Source organism: Crocodylus porosus, unplaced genomic scaffold, assembly GCF_001723895.1.
Source record: "Crocodylus porosus isolate Cpor-Errol unplaced genomic scaffold, CroPor_comp1, whole genome shotgun sequence".
NCBI lineage: Eukaryota > Metazoa > Chordata > Crocodylia > Crocodylidae > Crocodylus > Crocodylus porosus.
This window is the reverse complement of record NW_017728922.1, coordinates 7,044,400-7,067,191: the sequence shown is the minus strand read 5'-3', so window position 1 is coordinate 7,067,191 and position 22,792 is coordinate 7,044,400. Positions and strand designations below refer to the sequence as shown.

At 45.3% G+C, this 22,792-nt stretch overlaps 1 long non-coding RNA gene across 1 annotated transcript; it reads left to right on the top strand.

Moving 5' to 3' along the window:
• The first annotated feature begins 411 nt into the window (after positions 1-411).
• On the top strand, positions 412-14,106 carry LOC109313332. Its single transcript, XR_002102020.1, has 3 exons — positions 412-423; positions 1,715-1,717; positions 14,014-14,106. It is a non-coding gene; the product is annotated as an uncharacterized LOC109313332 (long non-coding RNA).
• Positions 14,107-22,792: the final 8,686 nt, after the last annotated feature.

Below are 22,792 nucleotides of genomic sequence, written 5' to 3'. Positions count from 1 at the left end.
GGAGAGCTGTGCTGAGTGGTGTTAAACCCCTGTGGCAGGGGAACTCTGCTCCTCACTCCCTACTATGTGGGGCAGGCACCTAGCTTGCCTGTGTCTGCAGCCCGTACCTGCTCTACTCTGGGCAGGGCTTTTAAACTTGCCGCTAAAGTGGGGAATCAAACAACTTTTTTGGCTGAGCCCCTGCCAGGGTGCAGCCTGTACTAGGCTACCCCTGGAAACATGTGGGACTTCCACAGTGTTTCTGGGGCTCTGCTTCCTTTCTTCTCCATGCTTCAGGTAAGTTTTTAAACACTTTTTTCCCTACCCTCCCTCTCCTCCACATTTTCAGGCCATTTCTGGCCAAACCACAGTTTTCTGAGGCTTCAGGAAAAACACTAAATTTAGGGCTTTCCCCTGAAATATCCTGAAGCCTTAATTACAGTGGTCCCTAGGTATGAGTATAGTTTATGTGATGTTTGCACCCTGTCTTGGCTCAGGGGTGTGTTCCACCTTTCATACTGAGAGCTGCCATTTATTTGAATGGGAATGAAGGACACTCAGGGCACATCTACACAAGATGCTTTACTGCACAGTACACCAAAATGAATGTGCAGTAATCATCACCATCTATACATGCAGATGCTTATTGCACAGTAATTTGCAATTCGTGAGTAAATTCACTACCTGCAAACACAAGTAGCAAATTAACTCCTAATTAGCTACTCAGTAGTAATAAATATGTAGATGCTGACTAGGAGCAAATTTGTTCCGTCAGCCACACCACTAAGGTACTTAGCCCCAGGGCCCTGGAGCTGCGAGCATCTCCAGCTGGGGTGGCTCTTTGTCTATTCCAGTTCCAGGCCCTTAAAAGCCTGCAGGGGTGCTGGGGCCCTGGGCCACCTGTAACCAGTCTCAGGCCATTGTGTGTCCCTGCAGAGGCCCCAGGACAGCTGCAGCAGGCTGCCTGCACCCCAGCACTTGTCCCTGGCACAGCATCACTGTGTGACTGCCAGACCCATGCCATCACACTGAAGTAGTGCTACAGGCATCTGCCAGGTGCAGCAGCACCTGGGCCACCTGCAGCAAGCCTCTGGCCGCTGGGTCCTACTCCAACTGGCCGCAGGCCACCCACAGCAGCCTGCCCAGACCCCACCGCTGCTGCCTGTCTTTGGCCATGCCCCATGTGCTGGGTGCTGCACACACCTGTCCAGGCCTGCCAGCACTGGGACTGCCATGCAGAGGCCCAGTGAGCCATCGACGGAGCCATGCTGGCATCTTCCCCAATGCTACACACCACCTTCTGGAGCTCCAACTGGTCCCAAGGGTAGACCATGGACCTTATGGTACTGTGGGATGAGGTCCTCAGTCAGCTTGTGTTGAGTAGATGTTTCAATGACCACATCTATGGGTGCCTGTCATGTTGCATGCAGGAGCCAGTGCCGCATAAAGGTCAAGGCCTTGCAGGCACGATGGGTCACTGTCATTGACCACAACCACCAGTTGGAGGCTGCCCGCAAGTCCATGACATGTATGCAGCAGCTGAATGACATTCTCATGTCCTGGGACCCTGGCCATAGCCATGCTGTCTACTTCAGCATGGGTGGCCCGCGTGAGCCTCCCCTGTAGCCTGGGACCAGCAGCAACACGTCAGCAGTAGAGGGTCCCTCAGGCTGCCCAGGAGTCCAGGCCAGTTCTGACACCAGCAGCTGCCAGCAGCTCTAGCTCCTTCTCAGAGGGGGTCCCTGCATGAGCAGCCAGATGCCATGCCCCTGTGCCCCAGGACACCGCTGGGATCTTCATGTCCTCACCACCATTGCGGGTGGACTCGGACCGCCAGGTACGCCTGCCAAACCCACCTGGGAAGCCCCACATTGGAGGGAGGGCCCCTCCCTGCTCCTGCCCTGTCTCTGTCCCCTGCCCCTAGCCCACCCACTTCTTCTTGGCTCCCAGAGGCTCCTCCTCACCCCCGACAGCATATAGGGAGCGGGAGATAGTGCAAAACTTTACTGAACAGCCTATGCCTCCACAGCTAATCGGGCATGGGACTTTCATATGCTGAGGGAACTGTTGATGCTGCAGTGATGTCCTGGGGGAGCGGGGGGGCAGGTACATGTTGTGCAGCCAATGATTGCCCATCAGCCAGTGGCGGAGCTTGTGAGGCATTCCCTCTGCAACATCAAAGCTTAGGGTCCCATGCCAGGTTCGCAGGTGCACCTGGCAGCATGACCCTCAGCAGCAGCAGGGCATAGTGGGTTGGGCACCTCTCAGTCCACTCAAATGGCTCCTCATGGTGTGTCCAGGACACTGTCAGTAGTGGTATACCTGGGGTGTAGTACTGGTGTAGTGAGGGGCTGGCCCTGAGATGCCTCTTTGGAGAGGCCCCCTAGGAAAAGGTGGGAAAGAATGTGCCAGCTCCACATCCCAATTGGCCTGGTGTCCTGCACCTCTCACATCTGGGCACCATAGCTTGGCAGCATAGGAGACAGGCTGGTCTTCAGGAGGAGAAGTCGGGGGCAGGGGATGGCAGCTCTGGAACTGAGGCAGTAGGTGCTTCCAGGAGCCAGGCTTGTCCCAGCCTGGGAACGGGTTGGGAGAGGCAGACTGCCTGTGCCCAGCATACGTGGCACGCCTAACCCTGTGGAGAGAGCGGGGACATGGCGTTCAGCTGGTGGGTGTCTGGGCCAGAACCTGCCCAACAAACTTAACATGGTCCCTGGGCACCTATACATGCACGACCCCTGATCTGAAACTGAGCAGTGCATAACCCCCTGGTACAGAGCATCTTTTCTCAGAAATGTTGCAAACTCTTACAAACAAGCTCTTTCTCTTGGCTTTGTAGGACCAGCACGCTGGGGAGAGATAGCAACTGGCAGCCAGGATGTGCCATCAGGGTCACTGCCAGCCTCAGGTGGGGCCCTCTGTATGCACTGGTTCTGGCAGTGCAGAACACAGGACTGGACCCAGTTGCTGGACTGGCTGGTCACCGTGGCTGAGGAGTGCCCGGTGGACTCACAGGCCTGGTACATGGAGGATGTTGCCTGTGAGGAGGTGAGGGATTCCCATGAGGTGATGAGGAACTGGGCTGACAAAGAGTTCCAGGACAGGCTTCTCACCCTGGAGGAGAGGCATGTGGAGGCCCTACAGCAGCAGGCTGTCCTGGTGACCAGAGCAGTGGAGTCCATGGAGGAGGACCACCAGATCCTGGACACCATCCTGGTGGTCACCTTCATACCGCCTGCTGCCCACCACCCAGCAATGGGCCCCCTGTGGGCCTGTGCTGTAGTACAGTGGTGCCTCTGCTAGCCAGGTTTGTTTGCCCTAGCTCCTGCCCCAGGGCCCCTGCCACCTAGCCTTGCTGCCTGGGTCCAGATCCACAGTTTGCCTTGCCTTGCCTCCATACAGCCTCAGAGAAGGAGCTGACTGCAGCAGGGCCAGCACCATGTGGAAGACCTGCTGGCCCAACCTGCTGTCTACAGGATGAGGGAACCCACTGCCAGCAGAGTAGCACCTGCTGTCATCTGCAGGTAAACCCTGCCTTCCAGGCCCACTGTGGCATGCACTTCTGTGGGGGAGCTGCCAGAGACTGGGGTGCTGAGAAGAAAGGGGAGTGCAGGACAAGGTGTTTAGCCAGTGCCTCTCACACCCAGTACCCTGGCCCCCATTGGCAGGCGAGCAGCTCGCCCAGGGCCTCAGTTAGCAGGGAGGCACTCTGCTGTCGCTTCCCCTACAGCTTGCACTCCTGGTGCCAGGGGATGTTCACCCACTGCACATCCTCTGCCCAGGCCTCACACAATAGCTCCCTTCAGGCCTCGCAGATGTTATGCAGCATGCAGGCTGTGATGATGACCTGGGAGATGTTGGCCTTGGCAATCCCAAGGCTGGTAGTGAGAGTGCACCAGTGGACCCTGAGGCACCCAAAGGCACACTCCACCATGTCATAGGTCTGGGCCAGGCACCAGTTAAAATGGGCATGGCAGGGGTCCAGCTGGCCAGTGTAGGGCCACATGAGCCAAAGGAGGACTGCATAGGTGGGGTTCCTGATAAGGAGAGGTGGAACCACCTCCATGCCCAGCTGCAGGTCTGGCAGCCCCAGCGTGAAGTGCCCACTTTCCACGAGGGCTGGCAGGGTGGAGTTGCAGAAGATCTGGGCATAGTTGATGCTGCTTGCCCAGCTAGCACTTTCCTTGGTGAAGGTGCTGTGGTGGTCGATGACACCCTGGAGCATGATGGAGTGGAAGCCCTGCCAACTGCAATAGTCATGGTTGCCATGGAGTGGGCAGGTGATGGGGATGTGGGTCCTGTCTAGACCTATGATTCACTGGGGAAAGCCCAGGGCACAGAACCCTGCCACCATCTCCAAGGTGTTGTTCACCTGGAACATGGTGTGCCCCAGAGTATCCTGGGTGTCACATACCTCCAGGATGGCCTCCCTTGTGGTCACCTTGCCCATCCTGAAGAGTTGGCTCATATAGTGCAGGCTAGAGAGCGTGGCCATCTTGAGTAGGGCAATGGTCAGCTGGGTACCCATGGGGAGGGGCAGCTGTCTGCTGCTCCAGGTGTGGGTGAAGCTGGCCCAGGAGCTCCTGGAAGGTGGCCCAGGTCATCCAGAATGACTCCAGTCACTGCTCATTGTCCAAGGTGGTCTGAACAACATGCAGCCACCAATCCTGGCTGGCCAGGCATGACCACAGGCAGTGGGGCTGGAGGCCCAGAAAGGCATGAACAGCTCCAGTGGTGGCATCCAGGAGTACATCACTGGTGTTCCTGCTGGTGTCTGGGTAGCAGCACAGGGTCTGGAGGTAGCAGTGCAGGGGCAGGAAGCCTGGGAGGGTGCAGTGAGCCAGGCCAGGTAGCCACATTGCATGGAGGGACTGTCAGGGCCGAGACTGACCTGGGCCAGATAGTAATTGCCATGGTGGGTCAGCACAGTGAGAAGCTTGGCGAGCAGGAGCCCAGGATGGTGGATGTTGCTCTGGGGACCTGGGGGTAGAGCAGCCATGGAGCCAAGAAGGCAGGTGGCTAGGGAGCAGGGCTGCCTTTCAAACATGGCCTCCAGCTGCAGGCAGCTGTGTCTGGAGCCTCCAGTTCCCCCTGCCTGCTGCAGGTGGCTGATGCAGAGATGGGAATGGCAGGAGCAGATTGGTGCCAAGAGCAGCAAACCTGCTCCCTCATCCCTGCATGTGTAGATGCTTCCCCAAGGTGGGTTTACTCTGGAGTTATTTACTCTAGAGTAAACCCACTCCTCAGCATTTGCACATGTAGACATGCCCTCAGACCCTTTTAAGGTGTGGAGTGTAGGATATTAAAAAATGCCGCAAAATTACTTCTTAAGTGGTAAACAAGATAAATGATTCCTTTCTTGTAGCCCATTTTATCTGTTATGCAATCATAATGTTGGGATGCATGGAAATCACAATCAGAGAAAGAAGTTTTATTCCTTTCCTGTTACAATTGTGTGTGTGTGTGAGAGAGAAATCCTTACTTAGTGCAGCTGTCTGTTAGAGATAGTCATCCCATCCCTTGATACTGCAGCTCTTGTTCTAGCTCATTTAGCACCACAACCCTCCATAAACCAAAGGGAGTACAACATGCCTAATGTAGTGTGAGAAGTGAGGCGGGGTTCGCCCGGCTGTAGAGATTTACTGCAACCCTGAAGAATGATAGGCTTTAGTGAACAACATCCCTCCCTTCTCCCCACCTTGCAGCACTACCACTGCCTTCCACCCATGTGCACGTGAGCACACACACGCTCATAAGGATGCACTTTAAACCTTTTGTTCTTCCTCATTAAAAGTGCCAAGATGCATGTCAAATGCCTGGAGCAGTCTCCTGCTTTATAGTTTTATTATGGTACTATTACGACTTGTCTAATTTCTTTTTTTGTGGGGGTCTTAGTGCTTATACTGCAATTGTTTATGTCAAGTGGAGACAATCTCTGGAGTGTATGTGTGCTTGGGGAGGGGGCTGACTTAAAGGAACATGCATCTTTTCCTTTTCTTCCTTTTGTGTGTGTGAAAATTTTAAGCACAATAGGAAAAATATTCCTAGAACTTATACTTATTCGTAGTTTCACAATATTAACCTAATGACCACAGTTATGCAATGTAACAGTCACTTCTGGTTTTACACCGATGTACATTTGGGTATATATAGAATCTAATATTAGTAAAGTGGAAATTATGAAAAAAAAGTATTGTTTGCTGAATTGCTGCATTTAAGTTATTTTCTATACTTAAAACACATAGTACTATGGTAAATTTCACTATTGCATGTGATAAGTGTTTCTTGATGATGCAAATCATGTTTGTGTTTCATGTAACCGGACTGGTTTCAGATCTCCTTTACACTGATGTAAAGTAATTACAAATGCATGGAGTGGTTGAGCATCTTCAAGCTCTTTTGAGATTCCACTATGTGAATTGTTAAAAGTCCCGGTGGATGTGGACTCAGACATCCAGTTTTGCACAATAAAATAAGCTGGATGCCACTTCTGTGGGGTAATGCCATATATACTTAGGGAAAAGACAATGTTAACACAGCCATATTTGTTGTCGAATCTCAATTCCTGTTGGCTTCAGTTTGTTTGCTCTTCCTCTGTATTATAATGGCTTCTTTCACTTACAGACTTTGAGTCTGGTGACACCTCCCCCCTTTAACATATACATGTACTTCCTTAGTCCAAGTGGCATTTGTCTCCTCTGTCACTTTAGTCAAGTTCTATCACTGTTGAGGTGAGAGCCTTCTCCTTAGCAGCTTTTGCCATCTACAGTAGCATTCTTTTAGCGCTCTGCTTTGTAACCTTTCAAACTTAATCTTTACCCACACAGCTTATCTTTGTAGCTCATTGTTCTTCTTTTCCTCTGCTAACTTTTTGTGCTTAGCTCTTTAACGTGTTTTGGAATAGAGCTTGTAGGACAGTCACCCTGCATAAAAAAGTTGTAATGTAGTGTACTGTATTTCTGCTCTACTGTAAAGGCAAATTGATCTAGGAGCATACATTTCCTTTCAAGCAACTTCATCTCCTTTGGCACCAATGCTTACTGCCAGCCTGAAAGCTGTAACGAGGAAATTTAACATTGCTGTGGGGCCAAGACCTTGGTTTTGTGACTCATCCTTCTGGAGAGAATAAATAACACTTGAATCTGAGAGGCTTCTACTGTAAATGGCATGTAACACAGGCTCCCTGAAGACCTTAATCCTATTTGTATTTGAGTAGGGAAAAGGGAAATGGACCTGCTCCTAAGCAGAACTCAGAATTGGGGCAGGACATTTCAACATCCTTTTTTGCACGTATTTTGTCTCTGTTCCTACTCTCGCTCTTCCTTTGGTGATGTTTAGAATGGGAAAGGCAAGCGCCTTCCTGCTGTTATGTTCTGGGCCCTTGCTGAGTGTCCTGGTATAGACTGGGTGTGAATGGGCCCTACTTTCCTGGAACTAGTTTAGCTAGGAGAATCCCAGACTTCTGGGCAAACAGTGCTCTTAGCCCTGCCTCTGTGAGCATTTGTTGCCACAGTCTGTGAGACATATTTTGGAAATCACTTCTATCCCTGTGTTATCTAGTCCACTGAAGAAATCCAGATATAAAGCTAATTTATGATGCAATGGGTTTTCATTTTTTTTTTCTTTTTAAACATCTAGGGTAAGTTGTTCCTTCTCATACTTCCAGTACTAATTCCATTTCCCGGCCATTGTAACAAAGTAATCCGTTTTTTGACTCAGGATATTTGCTATCAGCAAAAATAAGCCTGGAACCCACCCTAGCCCCACCATTGCTGCTGGTGATTCATTTCTGAGCTAAAAGTTTGGCCACACTGAATAAACCTGAAGTATTTTACAGTGGAGACAAAGGGACTGAGACATACCTTTCTAACATGGTTATCAACCTGACAATCTGTTGTTTCATTCTGTGGGATTGAAACCTCCAAGGAGAGCTCTCCGCCTAACAACAGAGCTGGCACAAAATCTGATGCAGTCGATTTCCTGTGGACACCCTTCAAGTCTTGAAATCTCAGACACTCTAAGAACACAGCTGCTATGCATGGACACACTTCCTGCTAATCTCAGGGCATAAACACTCGGTGGCTCCAGACACTTGGAGAAATAAACATACTGAGTCAGTATTAATATTTCATCACAACACACTAAAGTTAAACCTCACTGATCCAGAGTGACCTGCAACCACTCAAGAAAATGTTTCTTTTCTTTTTTTTAAATAATTTAACTTTTTATGGGGCAAAAATAAAAAGGAAAGGTCTCCTGCATGGCAGACTTAACATGGATAAATGAAACCATTTCAATTATTGTCAACTAACTTGCAGAGATGTTACTTTGGAGAGCCTTGCAAGTTCCGGGAGGACAGGTAACAGCTTTGTTTTACCTTTTTCTGCCATGCAAAGTGAACTAACACACTTAAGTGTATGGAATAGCTGGGCTTGTGATCATGCCACATGTCAAACAGCAGTTTTAGTAAAATATTACTTAATAGCCATTGTCAAAATGAAATGCAGCTGTGAGGCAGTGCACGTGCTTCACCTTATTCCCCTGAAAAAAGCACTGCTATCCAGTCAGTGGAAAGTGACCAGCAGTATTACTGCTTAAGTCCTAGTCTTCACATGAGCAAGGGTCATTTCAGTCACAAGCAGTTTCCTGTAATGTTCCCTGTGGAGGTATTTTCCAGGAATTCCTTAAGTGGAGCAGTAAAGGTCTGATCTTGGACCCGTTGGAGTCCTAGTATAGGCAAAACCTTTGAATGTTGGAAGCTGTAATGGGAGAGGAGCAGACGGTGGAAAATTCTGGACATGCTCTGGTCACTCTTCCCCTGAGCAACCACCCCCTGCCACTGAGAGGCACAGTACTGGGCTCGATGGACCTATGGTCTCACCAGGTAAAGGACATTTTTTAACTTCTTATGTTTAAGTCCGTGGAACAAGATAGATAAGGCCTTAAATGGCTTAGCAAGTAAAAGATTTTTTTTTCCTTTAGTCATTTTGGGTAGAACAGTGTCTTTGAGGCTGCAGGGTATTCAGTCTGGTCTTGGCCATGAAGATATAGGATAATAAGTAAAACTAGCCTGAGAGATTCTACTGATTCTGCAGGTATTGTCAAAGTGTCTAGCCAGCAATTGTTGGACCCAACAATTTTTTGCACATACAAATGTTTCCTAAGGTCTGAACTAAGGGTGGTAATCTCTCCTTGTGAACTCAGCTACAAATGACCTGAGATGAGCAGAGGTGAAATGTCAGTTCATAACCCTGGTGTTATCTAGCAGTGAAGTATAAATCCAAAAGAAAATGCTTTTATGATTTGAATAGGATAATGCAGTTAAATGAATGTACTAGTGGAGTCTATTTTGTTGTTCTGAATCATTGAATGTGTTTTAAATCAACCCTTAAAGAATTATTTAATTTGCCTTGCTTTGTAATTTATGTTCCTTTATTTCATTTGGTTTTAATGACTGCTAAACACTCTGAGATATGCTCATGAAGGGTGTTATATAAGCGTAAGGCATTGATTGATTGAGACAAGACCAGAACTAGAGAAACATTTCCTAGCAAGTGACCACACGAGGCAGTGAAGAGCATCAGAAAGAACTGTGATGGGAAACATATACAAATAGGATCATTTAGTAGCTGTAGCTGTTCCCACATTTTATCAGCTTTACAAGGGTCCCCATAATACATGGTATATTTTACAGAAAAAAATGTCAAAACTCAAGTGGAGTTTAAACGGTACCATTTTGGTAAACGTAGGATCAGCTGGTTTTGATCACAGTGTATTTTGATGCAGAAGCACCACTTGTACATTATGAGTGGGGCACATAGGAAGCTTAAAGCAGCTGTGCTTCTAAATTTGCTCACTCTCTGTATTCAGACCTTGGCTGGAGAGCTCAAAGGAAATGAGATGTGTTTGTGCAACCAGTTGCAATCAGTGGAAGCATCTACTAATCATCTGCTGTCAGTACTATTGTTGACCTTTCAAGGATCTGACAGGGTCCCTTAGGAGTGAAGTTTTTTTGGATGGGGAATGGACTTGTTCCTTCTGAGTTTTTAGGCCAGTTAAAAAAGTAGTCAGGCAGAAACAAGTTAAAAAACAGTTCTTTATAGCATGATTCTACTGTGGCCAGAGGAACAAGGGCTGATCCATGGTCTTTTTTCAAGACCATGTGGTAGACTATCTTGTTCTAATCACGCTGGAAAATTGTTTGTTCCTGTCTATACCACAAACCAAGGCTATATCTGTTTAAAAATAGCTTATTCCCATAAGTATTACAGTATAGTAAAAAAGGTGCTATAGGGCTTGGAGGACAATGGAAAGCAGAGGGCTTGGAAGGCACAAGGCTCTAACCCTGAAGATCTAAGAAACAAGGGCCAATGGAGTACGTTCAGCACTTGACTGGACCACACCCCAAACAATTTTCCTCTTTATGTTCCAAATATTTACATTCCTCTGATTCTCAGTAGGGCCTGAGGATGTTTCTGCAACATAAATAATAAATCTAAATTATAACAATAATCCAAACCCTTCCTTTTCCCCTTTGGATTCTAGAGTCCATTGAGGAGTCGGATTATTGATTGCCTCCCCACTCATTCCTTTTACTGCAGAATTGGGTCAAGAACCTCATCTAGGTCTGCTAGCAGAAGAGGACTCAATATGTGTGACTTAACGGATTGATGTTAAAAATGGACGTTAAGGATTTTAGCAAAATTCTGCAAGACTTTCAGAAGGTTGTTGTGGCTTAAAGCAAAAGCCACTGCATGTCTGTAGAGCTATCTTGGAAGCCGCTCCTTTTTTGATTTCTGAAAGGAAGTGTGTTTGGGGGTTTTTTTTCCTGCTATAGTCCCCCATGCTGATAAGATTGGATCTTTATTTTCAATTTATGCCTGAAAGCAATGAAGTTTATCTAACTAATTGCTGAATAAGCCTACTGTGTGCGCCTGGATCGTAGCTGTGGTTTCCAGCAAAATGCTTTTGACTGAATTGTAGCTAAACCTTTGCTGGAGCCATGAAAACCTGTTTCTGTGAAGCAATGTAGAGCTGGTTATATATCCTTTGGTGTGGTTATGAGGCTTTTTTTAGAACAGGGCCATTCTTGAAATCCAAGTAGTGGCGACTAGAGTCTTTCTCCCTTTCCTCCAAGCCTTACTCCCAACTCCTATCAGGTCTAAATAGTAGATTTGTTTTCACATATGTCCCCTTCCCTTTGGAACCAAAATTTCTTAAATAAATATATTGATGGACTTTTTTTTTTACTTTTCTATTTATTAGAATGAGCTAGTTAATCCCTGTGTTTATGAGCAGTAGGGTGTGTCAAGCTACATGCCAGTCCAGCTAATGAAATTCATCTGTTCTTTGCCTTCCAGCTGAAAGGAAGGGGGGCTGGAATCCTATCCAGCTCTCACTGCAGCATGGTAAATGACGAGCAGTGATGTTTGCAGCCATTTGCTCAAATGGGTGTATTGGGGTGGGTAAGGGAAAGTGACTGAATAGGAGAAGAGAAGAGAAATATTCCCCCTTCAATTAGAGTAATTAAAACGTAGTAAAAATAAACCACCCAAGCAAGAGTCTGGCCAAAATAAAGTCTTAATGTACACTTACGGTTTTGAAGAGTCTGCCGTCGGCCATCAACATGTGTTGCCACAATGCTTGCGTCTGTCTGACATTAAGCAGACACCACCTGAAGAATGAGGATGGGGGCAGCGTTTGGATTTCACTTGAGTATGCAGTGTAACCAAAGGCTGAGGAGCCAAGGCACAGCATTAATCTTACTGGGCCTGCCAAATGCCAGTTGCTGTGGCTTTCATGGTTCCAGGCTGCAGCATTTGTTTTAAGTTCAGTACACTTAGTACTGCGAGGAGCTATTCAAGAATCTGCTCCTACTCCAAAGAATGGATGTATGGAGGGCAATTAAAACCCCCTTTGACAGTCCCAAACATTTCTGTTGTTGAACGTTGCGGCCTGAATGTCATTGCATGTCTGTTTCATTACAGAAAACAGCATAGTGTGTATTTCTGAGTTCATTGTCCATTATTTCTGCATTTTGTGATGCTTTTTTGAGGCAAATCCTGGCTTGCTTTTTTTTTTTAATTTTGGTCCTTACTCCATTTGACTCCATGAGGAAAATTGCATGAATGGTGTGGTTATGTAGGGTACATGTATTTCTGTTTTTGATCAGTGTTCATGAAATACATCCTCACACAAACTATACTGGAGTACAAACAATGGGTGAATGTTGTGTGAGCTCTCAGTACGTGATAAGTTGCTGATGAACTTCAGCCCTGACTCATGTACCTCCATTTGAGTAATAATTAATCATCATGCCAAACTGCTTCCTGTTTTATATAACATGGACAGATGGAGCTACTAAGGACTGGCTTGAACCCTTTCATTTGTGACTGGACATGAAGGGTGCCTTTATACATGCTCGAGGATGAAGGGGGTATTAATTAGAACAGTTCCTGGAGAGCTGCTGTAACTAAAATGCTGCAGCATCTTGTATATTAAGTCCTTACACATTTAAAAATGGCTGCGGGATGCTTTAACTAAAGCTCATTTGATGAGCCCCAACAGCCACTTTTAGACCTGTAGAGGCTTATACACATGATGCTGTTCTGATGCTAGGGTTCTAATTAGAATGCATTTGAACATGTGTATAGGCACCCAAAGCTTCCAGGCTGCAACAAGTTCTCCTGCTGCAAGGTGTCACTGTGACCTCTGACAGATGTTAAAACAATGGCGCAAGTGGGATCAGAGGAATTTTATGACCCATCCGAAACATAATTCCTCCTGCAATGGCAGATGTGCATTGTGGATATAAAATTCCTCCAATCCCAATTCCACCACTCTGAAGTTGTTCTAGCTCAGTTCTGCAGATTGAGAAGGGAGCAGCTTTGTCATGGACCCAAGGCTCAAGTGGGTTCCAAACCCCTGACTATCCAGAGAGGGCTGTGCTGATTGTTGGCCCAGCCCTGAGCATCCCTGGAAACTGCCCAGCTGCATATGCTGTTTTCAGAAGTCTTGGGACCCCAGGATCAGAGAGATTCTTCCCCCACCCAAAGATCCCCATGTTCTAGGACATCTAAAAATTGTGTTCAGGCCAGGTTCCCCAACCCAACATTTTGAACTACCTTAGCCTGCATCATTGGTAGGGCAAGAAAGGAAAAGCTGTTGGACTTGAGAATTGCCAAGTTCCCTGTGGGGAAGCTCCTGGACTCCTCCCGCTGGAGAAGCTTGCAACCCACTATCTGGCATTCATTTTTGGCATTGGGACCAAGGCTGTCTTACTTCTAAAGCCAACTTGTCCCCATGCCAGTGTGGACAATCATCTGATTGTCTGCATCAGCATGGGTATGCTATGTTCACTTTATGGCACCATACAAATAAGCTGCAAAGATGTTCCATATATTTTGTGGACTTTGTGGCTGGTTTGCCACATTATAGTCCTGTAAATCAGCTAAACATATAGCACTTTTTCTATTTATGGTGCGAGTAAAATTGTGAGACAATATTCTGGCTTACTATAACTAGTACAAGCTCAGATGTTAGAGTTGCATGCATTCAGATACCAGTATGAATCCTTATACAGGCAACCCCGACTTAATGCTGTTTCACTTAGTCCTATTTTGCTATAACACTCATTTTAAGTTGATACCTGATTTCACTCAGTGCTTAGCAAGTTTTGTTATAATGCTTGTGGTCGCTATCCTGGGTGATGAAAAATAATCGCGGTCATCATTTTGGGTCATCAAATACTTTTGATTTTGCTGTAATAGTAAGAGCTTTGTTAATAGCAAGAGTTTTGCACACTGATTTTTTAGTGGGCCAGTGAAGTGCCACGTAGCCTCCTGCTCTGTGAGCATGAGCGAACTATGAACTTGGATAGTAGAATGTTGTAATACAGTAGAATGTGGTAAACACCAAGTGTGTTAGATCACGACTCATCCCCAAATTCCTAGCGTGAGATAATTAAATCATTAGCTTGAGATAACGATGTTTACTCCAAACTATATAAGCTGTACATTCTTAAGTTATGATGAGTTCCTCAGCTCTGGCAAGAGTTCCGACTTGTGCGGAGCCCTGGCACAGGCTATCGCATCCCTGGGATCGAGACACTCCGGGGCCAAGAGAACCATGTGGGGTGGTTCCTAAGGCTGATGTGAGGTGACCATCCTCTCTGCTCTGTTCTATCACCTGCCTCTGTGAGTATCCTTAAATAAAGCTTTGCAAGAGTAAAAACAACCGTGAATATGTCCTTTGTTCAAGCGCAGAGAATCTTCTGAACCCAGTAGTTTATTCTAAGACACGCCTAATGCTCATTTCGCTTAATGCTCAGTTTTTCAGGAACCAATTAAGAGTGCTAAGCAGAGGTTGCCTGTAGAGTACAGCCCTTGGTTGGTTCTGAAGAATACCTAAAAGGAGGCAAATCTTTCTGAGAACTGGTAGAACAGAAATGATAAAAATATCCTTGGCAAAAGTCTTAGGCCTCAATTGTCAAAGGCTCCTTAATACCACGTTTAGGCCCCTAAATGAGAAGGATATGTCTACATGACATGATTCAGTGCAACATGAAGGCACTTGAGCTGACTCATGTACTGGACGTAATACAGATACATGACTATGATGGTTCCCTTGGGCTAATATACTCTGTTTCTGAGGGCTTCCAGCTTCCGGAGCTCTACGCTACTGTGCAGGGAGACCATGCCCATCAGAATGAAACTAAATGTCAAAACAAAACAACTTTCCCACATAGCTGTAAAGTAAAGCAAATGGTCTCCATGAAAGATAATGCTCAAGATAATACTAAGTGATCGTGATAAATATAATGGTCTCCATAAAAGATAAAGATAATGCATAATAATGCTACCAACTTTTGTTTAATTTGTCTTTCGTTAATCTGACTTTCATTCCAACATCTGTTGTCCTTTCATGTTTAAAGGCAAGATCCGCACCGTTCATATCCTCATTACAGTTGGCATGGTCAATTTCAATGCAGCTTCCTTACTGGCTCTGCCACTGATTTCTGTGTGATCTTAGGCAAGTTACTTAATTTCTCAATGTCTCATTTCCTTTTTCTGCACAAACATAAGTATTTTTAAATGAGAAAGAAATAGCCTGCTACACAGGTTTCTGTAAAACTTCATTTACTGGTGTTTATGGAGTTCTTGAGGGGTTCAGAATATTCTTCTGCCACCATTTCAAGGTGGCCTCAACCCGGTTTCTTGTTTATGTACAGTCATTTATCTAGTTCAGTAGATTTTGTGTATGAAGTTGCATAGACATCTGTCTAGCCAGTGTTGTACATGGATAATTGATTGAAGTGCTTTGGCCTCAGAATGACTGTGTGTACCTATTTGTTCTTTCAAATTTAGAGGCACAGCTCTGAAAGTTTGGTGAATATATACATTCTTATATATACAGTGGTTTAAAATAAAGAGTGCAGTTGCTAGTTCTCCTACATCTTCCTTGAACTTGGAATCCTCTGCCTTTGGTTTCTTGATGGGAGTAACCAAGATTTTAATTTATCAGGGGATTTATTAAAAAATCAGTGGTTTGGGAATAGTCAAGAACATTGCATAGGCAGGTGGGACTACAGCAGGACTTCCCAAGGGCTGAGAGGCAATTATGTAGTTAGCAGGAAATTCTTTAGCAAGAACAAAGCAGCAAAAGGCCCATACAAGACATTAGACACCTGTTCTCCATAAAGTCACAGAGTCCTAACAACTGCAGACCTTAGACCCATAAGTGGCACTATAAAACATTATTTGCAGGGGCTGGATGGTGTGGAGTGCATATACCTGACCCTGACTCCCTCACACTGGGCTGTTCCAGGGCCGATGTGCACTGGTGCTGTGCCTGCAGTGGTAAAGGAGTGTGTGGGTGCTGTGTGTGGTGCTACAGCAGTGGTGGTGTTAGAGCCACTGGCGCCAGCCCAGTTTGCGGGAGCTAAGCCCTGTTAGCCCTGGCCTTCCACTGCCTGTGCTTAGACCTTCTCAAACTTGAACTCCCCTCAATCTGCTCATCAAGTATTTGCTCCAACTGCTGCTTCTTCCAATGGAATCCATCTGCTTAACACAATCGTCTTGCGTGCTCTTCCCTGCAAACCTCTCTATCTTTTAATCTTTCTTTCTCTCATTCTGTTTCTTTGTCCCCAGTTACTCACCACCTCCTGGTATTCCTTTTTTTATATCTCTACCTCATAATGAAATAAAAATGAATGACTAAAACTAACAGTACTGTGATACTGATGCTAATAGCAGTACCAGTGCTTTAGGGGCTGTTCTGTTTTGGTTTTCTTTTGTTTAGTTGTGCTTGATAGTCAACGTAGTCCATAATTTGAAATTTATTTGCTTTGTAGCCACTGAACGACAAATTCTGGGTTGGTATTTGAAGTCTTGGGTGACAGAACATATGGAACATTCCTTGAGATAGACGTAGAATAGAACACAACAGTGAAGTCCAGAAATACCATGTTTAGAGTTTGTTACGGAAAAAAATGAAGGTAAAGTATCAGGATGTCTGTATTTAAATTCACCTTGATCCTTTATTTGTTGTAGGCAAAACTTGTAAAATTTTCAGGGTTTATATTTTATACCTGGAAAGTTGATCAGTTGATTATACAGTCACCATAATAATAACGATACACATTATCTTATGGTAAGTGCAGGTAACTTATAACATCAGTAGCAGCATGCCAGCTGCTAGTGTGTTATCCCCTCTCCATAGACCAAGACTTTGTAGTGGCAGGAAGCCTGGTATGTCCTAATGACCCTGAGAACTATGTTGCCCAGAGTCTTACACTCCTGGCAGGGTGACTGATGGTGAAGAGGCCTGAGGGGAGATGGAAGAAGGCTGCAGCAAGATGGACATCTCCTGTCATCTAGGGTTATCCCTTGCCACTGGGCTTAGATCTCCTGTTTCTATGCACCAGTTTCCTCATGTTAAACAAAGTTACACACAGGCTTCTACCACAGGAAACAACATGCTTCCTCACACTAAATTCCAAAAGCCCTGCAATGATGGACCAATGGTAACAGAGATAGGACTAGTGAATTCAGCAGTCTCCAGCCATGAATCTGCACACAGGCAGTGGTAGCCTAATGATTGTCTTGCACGTATGATGAGACAGGGGTGCAGTTCAGCAGCTGCTACTGTGACTGAGATGTCCTTTTTAAGGTCTGCTGTGCTCACCCCACATGAAGGAGTGGCTAGAAAAATGCCCTAAATCTAGGCTGTCTTATTTGCTCCTGGCTGGATAACTGCATCTAGTGGGTTCACTGAATCTGCAGTCAAAAACATCACAAGAAGACAATGATTTTCACAACATGGAATATTTGTGCCTAGATAGATAACCAAGGCAATGATGCTGAAAAGTGCATCAAGGTCCTGAGGCTTCTTCATGACCCGAGAGGTTGTGGAATCTCCATCCTTGGAGGTTCTTAAGACCTGGCTAGACAAAGCCTTGGCTGGGATGATCTCGTTGGGGATGATCCTACTTTGAGTAGAGGGATGGACTAGATGACCCCCTGTGGTCCCATCCAGCCCTAATTTTCTATTATTCTGTGAACATCAAGAAGACTAAAGTATTCTATCAACCTGCCCGAAGTCATGAATGTGACTCCCCTTCTCAAATTACCATTGAGGGAAAGACCCTGGAGGTAGTCAAGAACTTCCCCTACCTCAGTAGCCACCTCTCTGAGTGAGCATTGATGAGGAGATCCAGTAGAGGATTTATTGCACAAGTACCTTCTTTGAGAAATTGCTTCAACATGTCTTTCTTCATCATGATCTCTGGAAACACATAAAGATCCAAGTCTACAATGCAGTCATCATCCCCACTGTCCTCTATAGATGTGAAACGTGGGTGTCCTATCATCTTCTCAAGAGCCTGGAGAAGTATTACTAATGTTACCTGTGGAAAATCCTCCATAATGCACAAACACCAGCATCCTTGCTGAAGACAGTATTACCAGCATTAAGTCTTATTCTAAAACATCAGCGTAGCTGGACTGGACCATGCATGTGAATGCCTGACTCTAGATTCCCCAAACAAGTGTTCTATACCCAGCTTTGTAATAACCTGAGGTCTCATGGTTCCCAGAGGAAATGCTACAAGGACACATTGAAGGTATACCTCAAAAAAACAGATACTGATAGGCTTAGGAGGATCTACTAGCCAACTAACTCCAATGGCACTGCAACCTTAACCAAGTAGCAAGGTTAAAGTGTCTTGCCTTTGAAGCGGAGAAGAGAGAAATCCTAACTTACATACGACCTACTCTTCCCTGTGGAAGGACCAGGAACTTCTATGAATGGGTCTGTGGCTCAGGGATTGAACTCTTAAGTCAACTTAAGGCCCGTGAATGAATTATAGTAAAGATCATTTCCAAATCGAGGGATTGCTGACAATGACAACAATCTCAGGGTAACCATGAAATTATGTCAGGCTTTCATATAAAGGTGACAACAGTGAATGTTTTGATTGTTTTCTGACTGTTGAAGTTCACTCAGAAGGTTAGTTGAAATGACTGAGCCAACTCCCAAATCTGCAGTTGGCCTGTTGGGTGCTTGTGGCATACTAGAAAGGGGTATATTGGTTACTGGGAAGGGAGAGTTGTATTGGTGCATTTGATAAGGGGTCTAAATTAAACCAAAGAGAAAAGAGAAGACGAGACTGTAATATTTAAAAATGGCAAACTAAATAATATATAATTTACAGAAAATGACAGGGTAATGCTGGGACTATTTTTAAATCAAGAGCAAATTAGAATTCAGACCTCTGATAGGTTTAGCAGATGGTCTGGATCCTAGAATCCAAAACCCACACATTTTGTTTCCTAGTATGCTAAGAACAAAAATAATGTTATATAGGTTTTGTAACTCAGTCTGAGATTACAGAATATTTGTAGCTATTAAAATATGCTGAAGTTAATATTTAACTAAGTTGGGATGTATTGGAACTGAAAAAAAATGCTAACCTTAGTTCAGCTTGTGAGTGAATAAGAAACAAATGGTCTGATATATTAGAGCAACTTTCAGATGAGAAAAATTTAATTACAGCTTCTTTGAACTCAGGTTATAAGTTGGTTCCAGATCAGAGAGACTGGATGGTTTGGGAACATCAAGGAAAGTGATGGGTAGCCCTTGACTTATGATTAATTTTTTGTTCTGTCTTTGCTGAGATATTCTGAACTAGAATTTGATGAATACTGAAAAACAAGTGCACACAATCTCTTTCACTGTTTGCAAAAATGTTTGTGAACAAATTTTTGAATGTGTAAAAGGAAGTGTTGTACTGTAAATGTGTTTACAGTAACATTCATGGCAGACATAGAATAATAGAAAATTAGGAGAATAATAGAACATTAGGGGTGGAAAACCCCTCAGGAGGTCATCTAATCCAACCCCTGCTCAATGCAGAACCATCCCCAACTGGATCATGTCATCCAGGGCTTTGTCAAGCCGGGCCTTAAGAACCTCCAAGGATGGGGAGTCCACCACCCCTCTAGATAACTGGTTCCAGTGCTTTAACTCTCTCCGAGTGAGAGCAAGTCTTTCCTAATATCCAGCCTAAACTTCCCTTGCTGCAACTTGAGACCATTGGTTTTTTTTCTGCCATCTGCCGCCATTGAGAACAGTCTATCTCTATCATGTTTATTAAGGCATTATGAAAGCTCTTTATTGTGCAAGGATCTTCAAGGAGGGAAATCATTTCCAAGTGGTGAGCAGAAAAAGCATATGCTTGGTTTAGATCTAGGCAAAATAATCAAAACAAATAACACCCACCTCCCCATCTGTTTTCTTGCTGAAAACAAACAACTGAACAATTTAGTTTAATTTGCCAGTCGCCCAGTTCCAGCGATTCAAGTCCTTGAATCAGGCATAGTGAGGACTTGAATTTGAGTTTTTCACATCCCAGATGAGTTCCTTAACTACTACACTATTGGCTACTCCTAGGTGATTCTCGCTTTCTCCTCTCTTTTCAAGAAACTGCAAAATTTCTCTGATTTCTTCTACAGGAACATTTATGAAATCTTAAATTCTTACAGAATGGGAAAAATTGTTTACAACCCATTTTTAGTCTTTTTTTTTTCTCTCGGCAACAGTTATACTGGAAGTGAATGTGACAGCGAGAAAGGGGGAATTTTTGCTTTGAATAGGGGAAAAGTTCAATTCACTATCAATATAGCTATACATGCATATTTATTTTAAGGACATATGTATAGTGCCGTATCTTCAGCCCTGGAGATAGAAATGTTCTGTTCATCCACAGAGTGGACACAGCTTGCAGAGCAGTGATGCACATTTTCCCCAAGTAGCTCCATTAATGTACCTTTGCCCTCTCAGTGGAAAGAGAATTCAGTGTCTAATGCTTACACGTTCATTGGCTTCTCTGCTGAAATTTCCATTTAGTACCAGTATAGATGGAGGGCAGGATAATTAATAATGACTCCTACATACAAGGAAGACTGACAAAAACCATAGTTCCTATACAGTAGTCCTTTGGTCAGTAAATAGGCATATAGGAATAGTTACAGCAGAACCAGCCAATGATTTCTCTCATTCATTATCCTTTCTCTAACAGTGGCCAGTAACAGATGTTTCAGTGGAAGCCCTGTAGGAAACCCTATACTATGCAGTTATGGAATATTCTATCTATAAGGCGTCTTTCTCTTCTTTAGCTGAGGCAGTGGGCATATCTACACGAGACGCTATCGTGCAGTGATTACTGTGCATTTATTAATTACTTGTCTAATCAAGTAATAAATAAATGCACAGTAAATGGAGTTACTGCACAGTAGCAGCAGCAAGCACCTTTTAAGTGACAGTACTGCATAGTAGTATAATAACACTGCAGAGTAGCATATTAGGATGGTTGGTGCTCTAATGTGCTTCTGCGCAGTATTATTCAGCACCTGCAAAGTTAACATTTTGTGTAGATGTGCCCATTTAGTGGTTGGTATAGACCCATTTTTTTATCCTGTCTAATGTAATTCAATGTTCTAACCATCAACAGAAACAGTTAATCATTTTAAAATCTTTATTAGCATTGGTATATGAGACAATGAGTTCCACAGCTTAGTTATATGCAGTATAACAAGAGGATTTCCTTTTACTGAGTTTGATTTTCCTTCCAGCTTTATTTGGATGTTCCCTTATTTATTTATTTTTTTGGGGAAAAGGCAGGAGTTGTTATTTCTGTTTTCTGTTTGTTTGAGAATAAAAAAAGAACACCCAATCTTGCCTTTTTCCTTTTTCACCACTAATTCTCATTTCATAATTTCATCGTTTCTAGGTTTGGAAGGGACCTGAGCAGATCATCTAGTCCGACCCCCTGCCATGGCAGGAAAGAGTACTGGGGTCAAACGACCCCAGCAAGGTGTTCATCTAACCTCCTCTTAAAGACCCCCAGGGTAGGAGCCAGCACCACTTCTCTTGGAAGTTGGTTCCAGATCCTAGCCGCTCTGACTGTGAAGTAGCGCCTCCTGATATCTAAACTAAACCTACCCTCTGCCAGCTTGTGACTGTTATTCCTGGTCACTCCTGGCAGTGCTCGGGGGGGAACAGGGACTTCCCCAGTGCCTGCTGGTCCCCCCTGACTAGTTTGTAACAGGCCACTAGATCCCCCCTCAGCCTTCTCTTGTGGAGGTTGAACAGGTTCAGGTCCCGTAGCCTCTCCTCATAAGGCCTGCCTGCTGTCCCCTGATCATGTGAGTGGCCTCCTCTGGACCCTCTCCATGTTGTCCACATCCCTCTTGAAGTGCGGTGCCCAGAACCACCACCTTCTGGGTGCGGCCCTCCAGCCGGTTGGCAACCCAATTGACTGTGTGGGTGTCGACACCACAGTCCCCCAGTTTCTTAATGAGAACAGGGTGAGAGACAGTGTTGAAAGCCTTCCGGAAGTCCAGGAAGACTATGTCCGATGCTACCCCTGCATTTAATGATTTGGTGGTCTGATCGTAAAAGGCCACCAGGTTGGTCTGACAGGACCTGCCACTGATGAACCCGTGTTGGTTGCCCCTCAGCATGCAGTCCCTTGCTGGCCCCTCGTGGATATGCACCAGAATAATTTTCTCAAGCAGCTTGCCTAGGATCGAGGTAAGACTAACTGGCCTATAATTTCCCGGGTCCTCCTTCTTCCCCTTTTTGAAGATGGGAACCATGTTGGCCCTCTTCCAGTCCTCCGGCACTGCACCAGAGCACCACGAGTACACGTAAAGCTGTGCTAGGGGTCCTGCAATGACCTCGGCCAATTTCTTTAGAACTTTAGGGTGGAGATCATCCAGACCGGCTGACTTGAATACGTCCAGTCCCTCCAGAAGTTCCCTAACTAGTTCTTCACTAGCCAGGGAGGTGACTGTTTTGGTCCCTACTTAGGAAGACGGAGGCAAAGAAATCATTAAACATGTTAGCTTTGTCATCTGATGTGACGACCAAATTTCCCAATGCGTCCTGCAGGGGCCCCACATTACCCGGAACTTTCTTTTTACCCCCTATGTATTTAAAGAAGGACTTTTTATTGTCCTTAATCTGGGAAGCTAGTCCTTATTCCATCTCTGCCTTGGCCTTCTTGACTGCCACCCTACATCCCCGAGCGACTGCAGTATAGTCATCCCTGGTGATGTCCCCTTCTTTCCATTGGGTGTATGCCTCCCTTTTAGCACCCTGGATGCTTTTGGTGAGCCATGGGGGCTTGTATGTCCTCCTGCTCCCTTTGATCCTCGTTGGTATTACCTTCCTTTGGGCTTGGAGGATCGTCTCCTTAAGGAGCGACCACTCTCCTTGGACACCTGGCTCCCCTCCCCTCTGGGACCTCAGC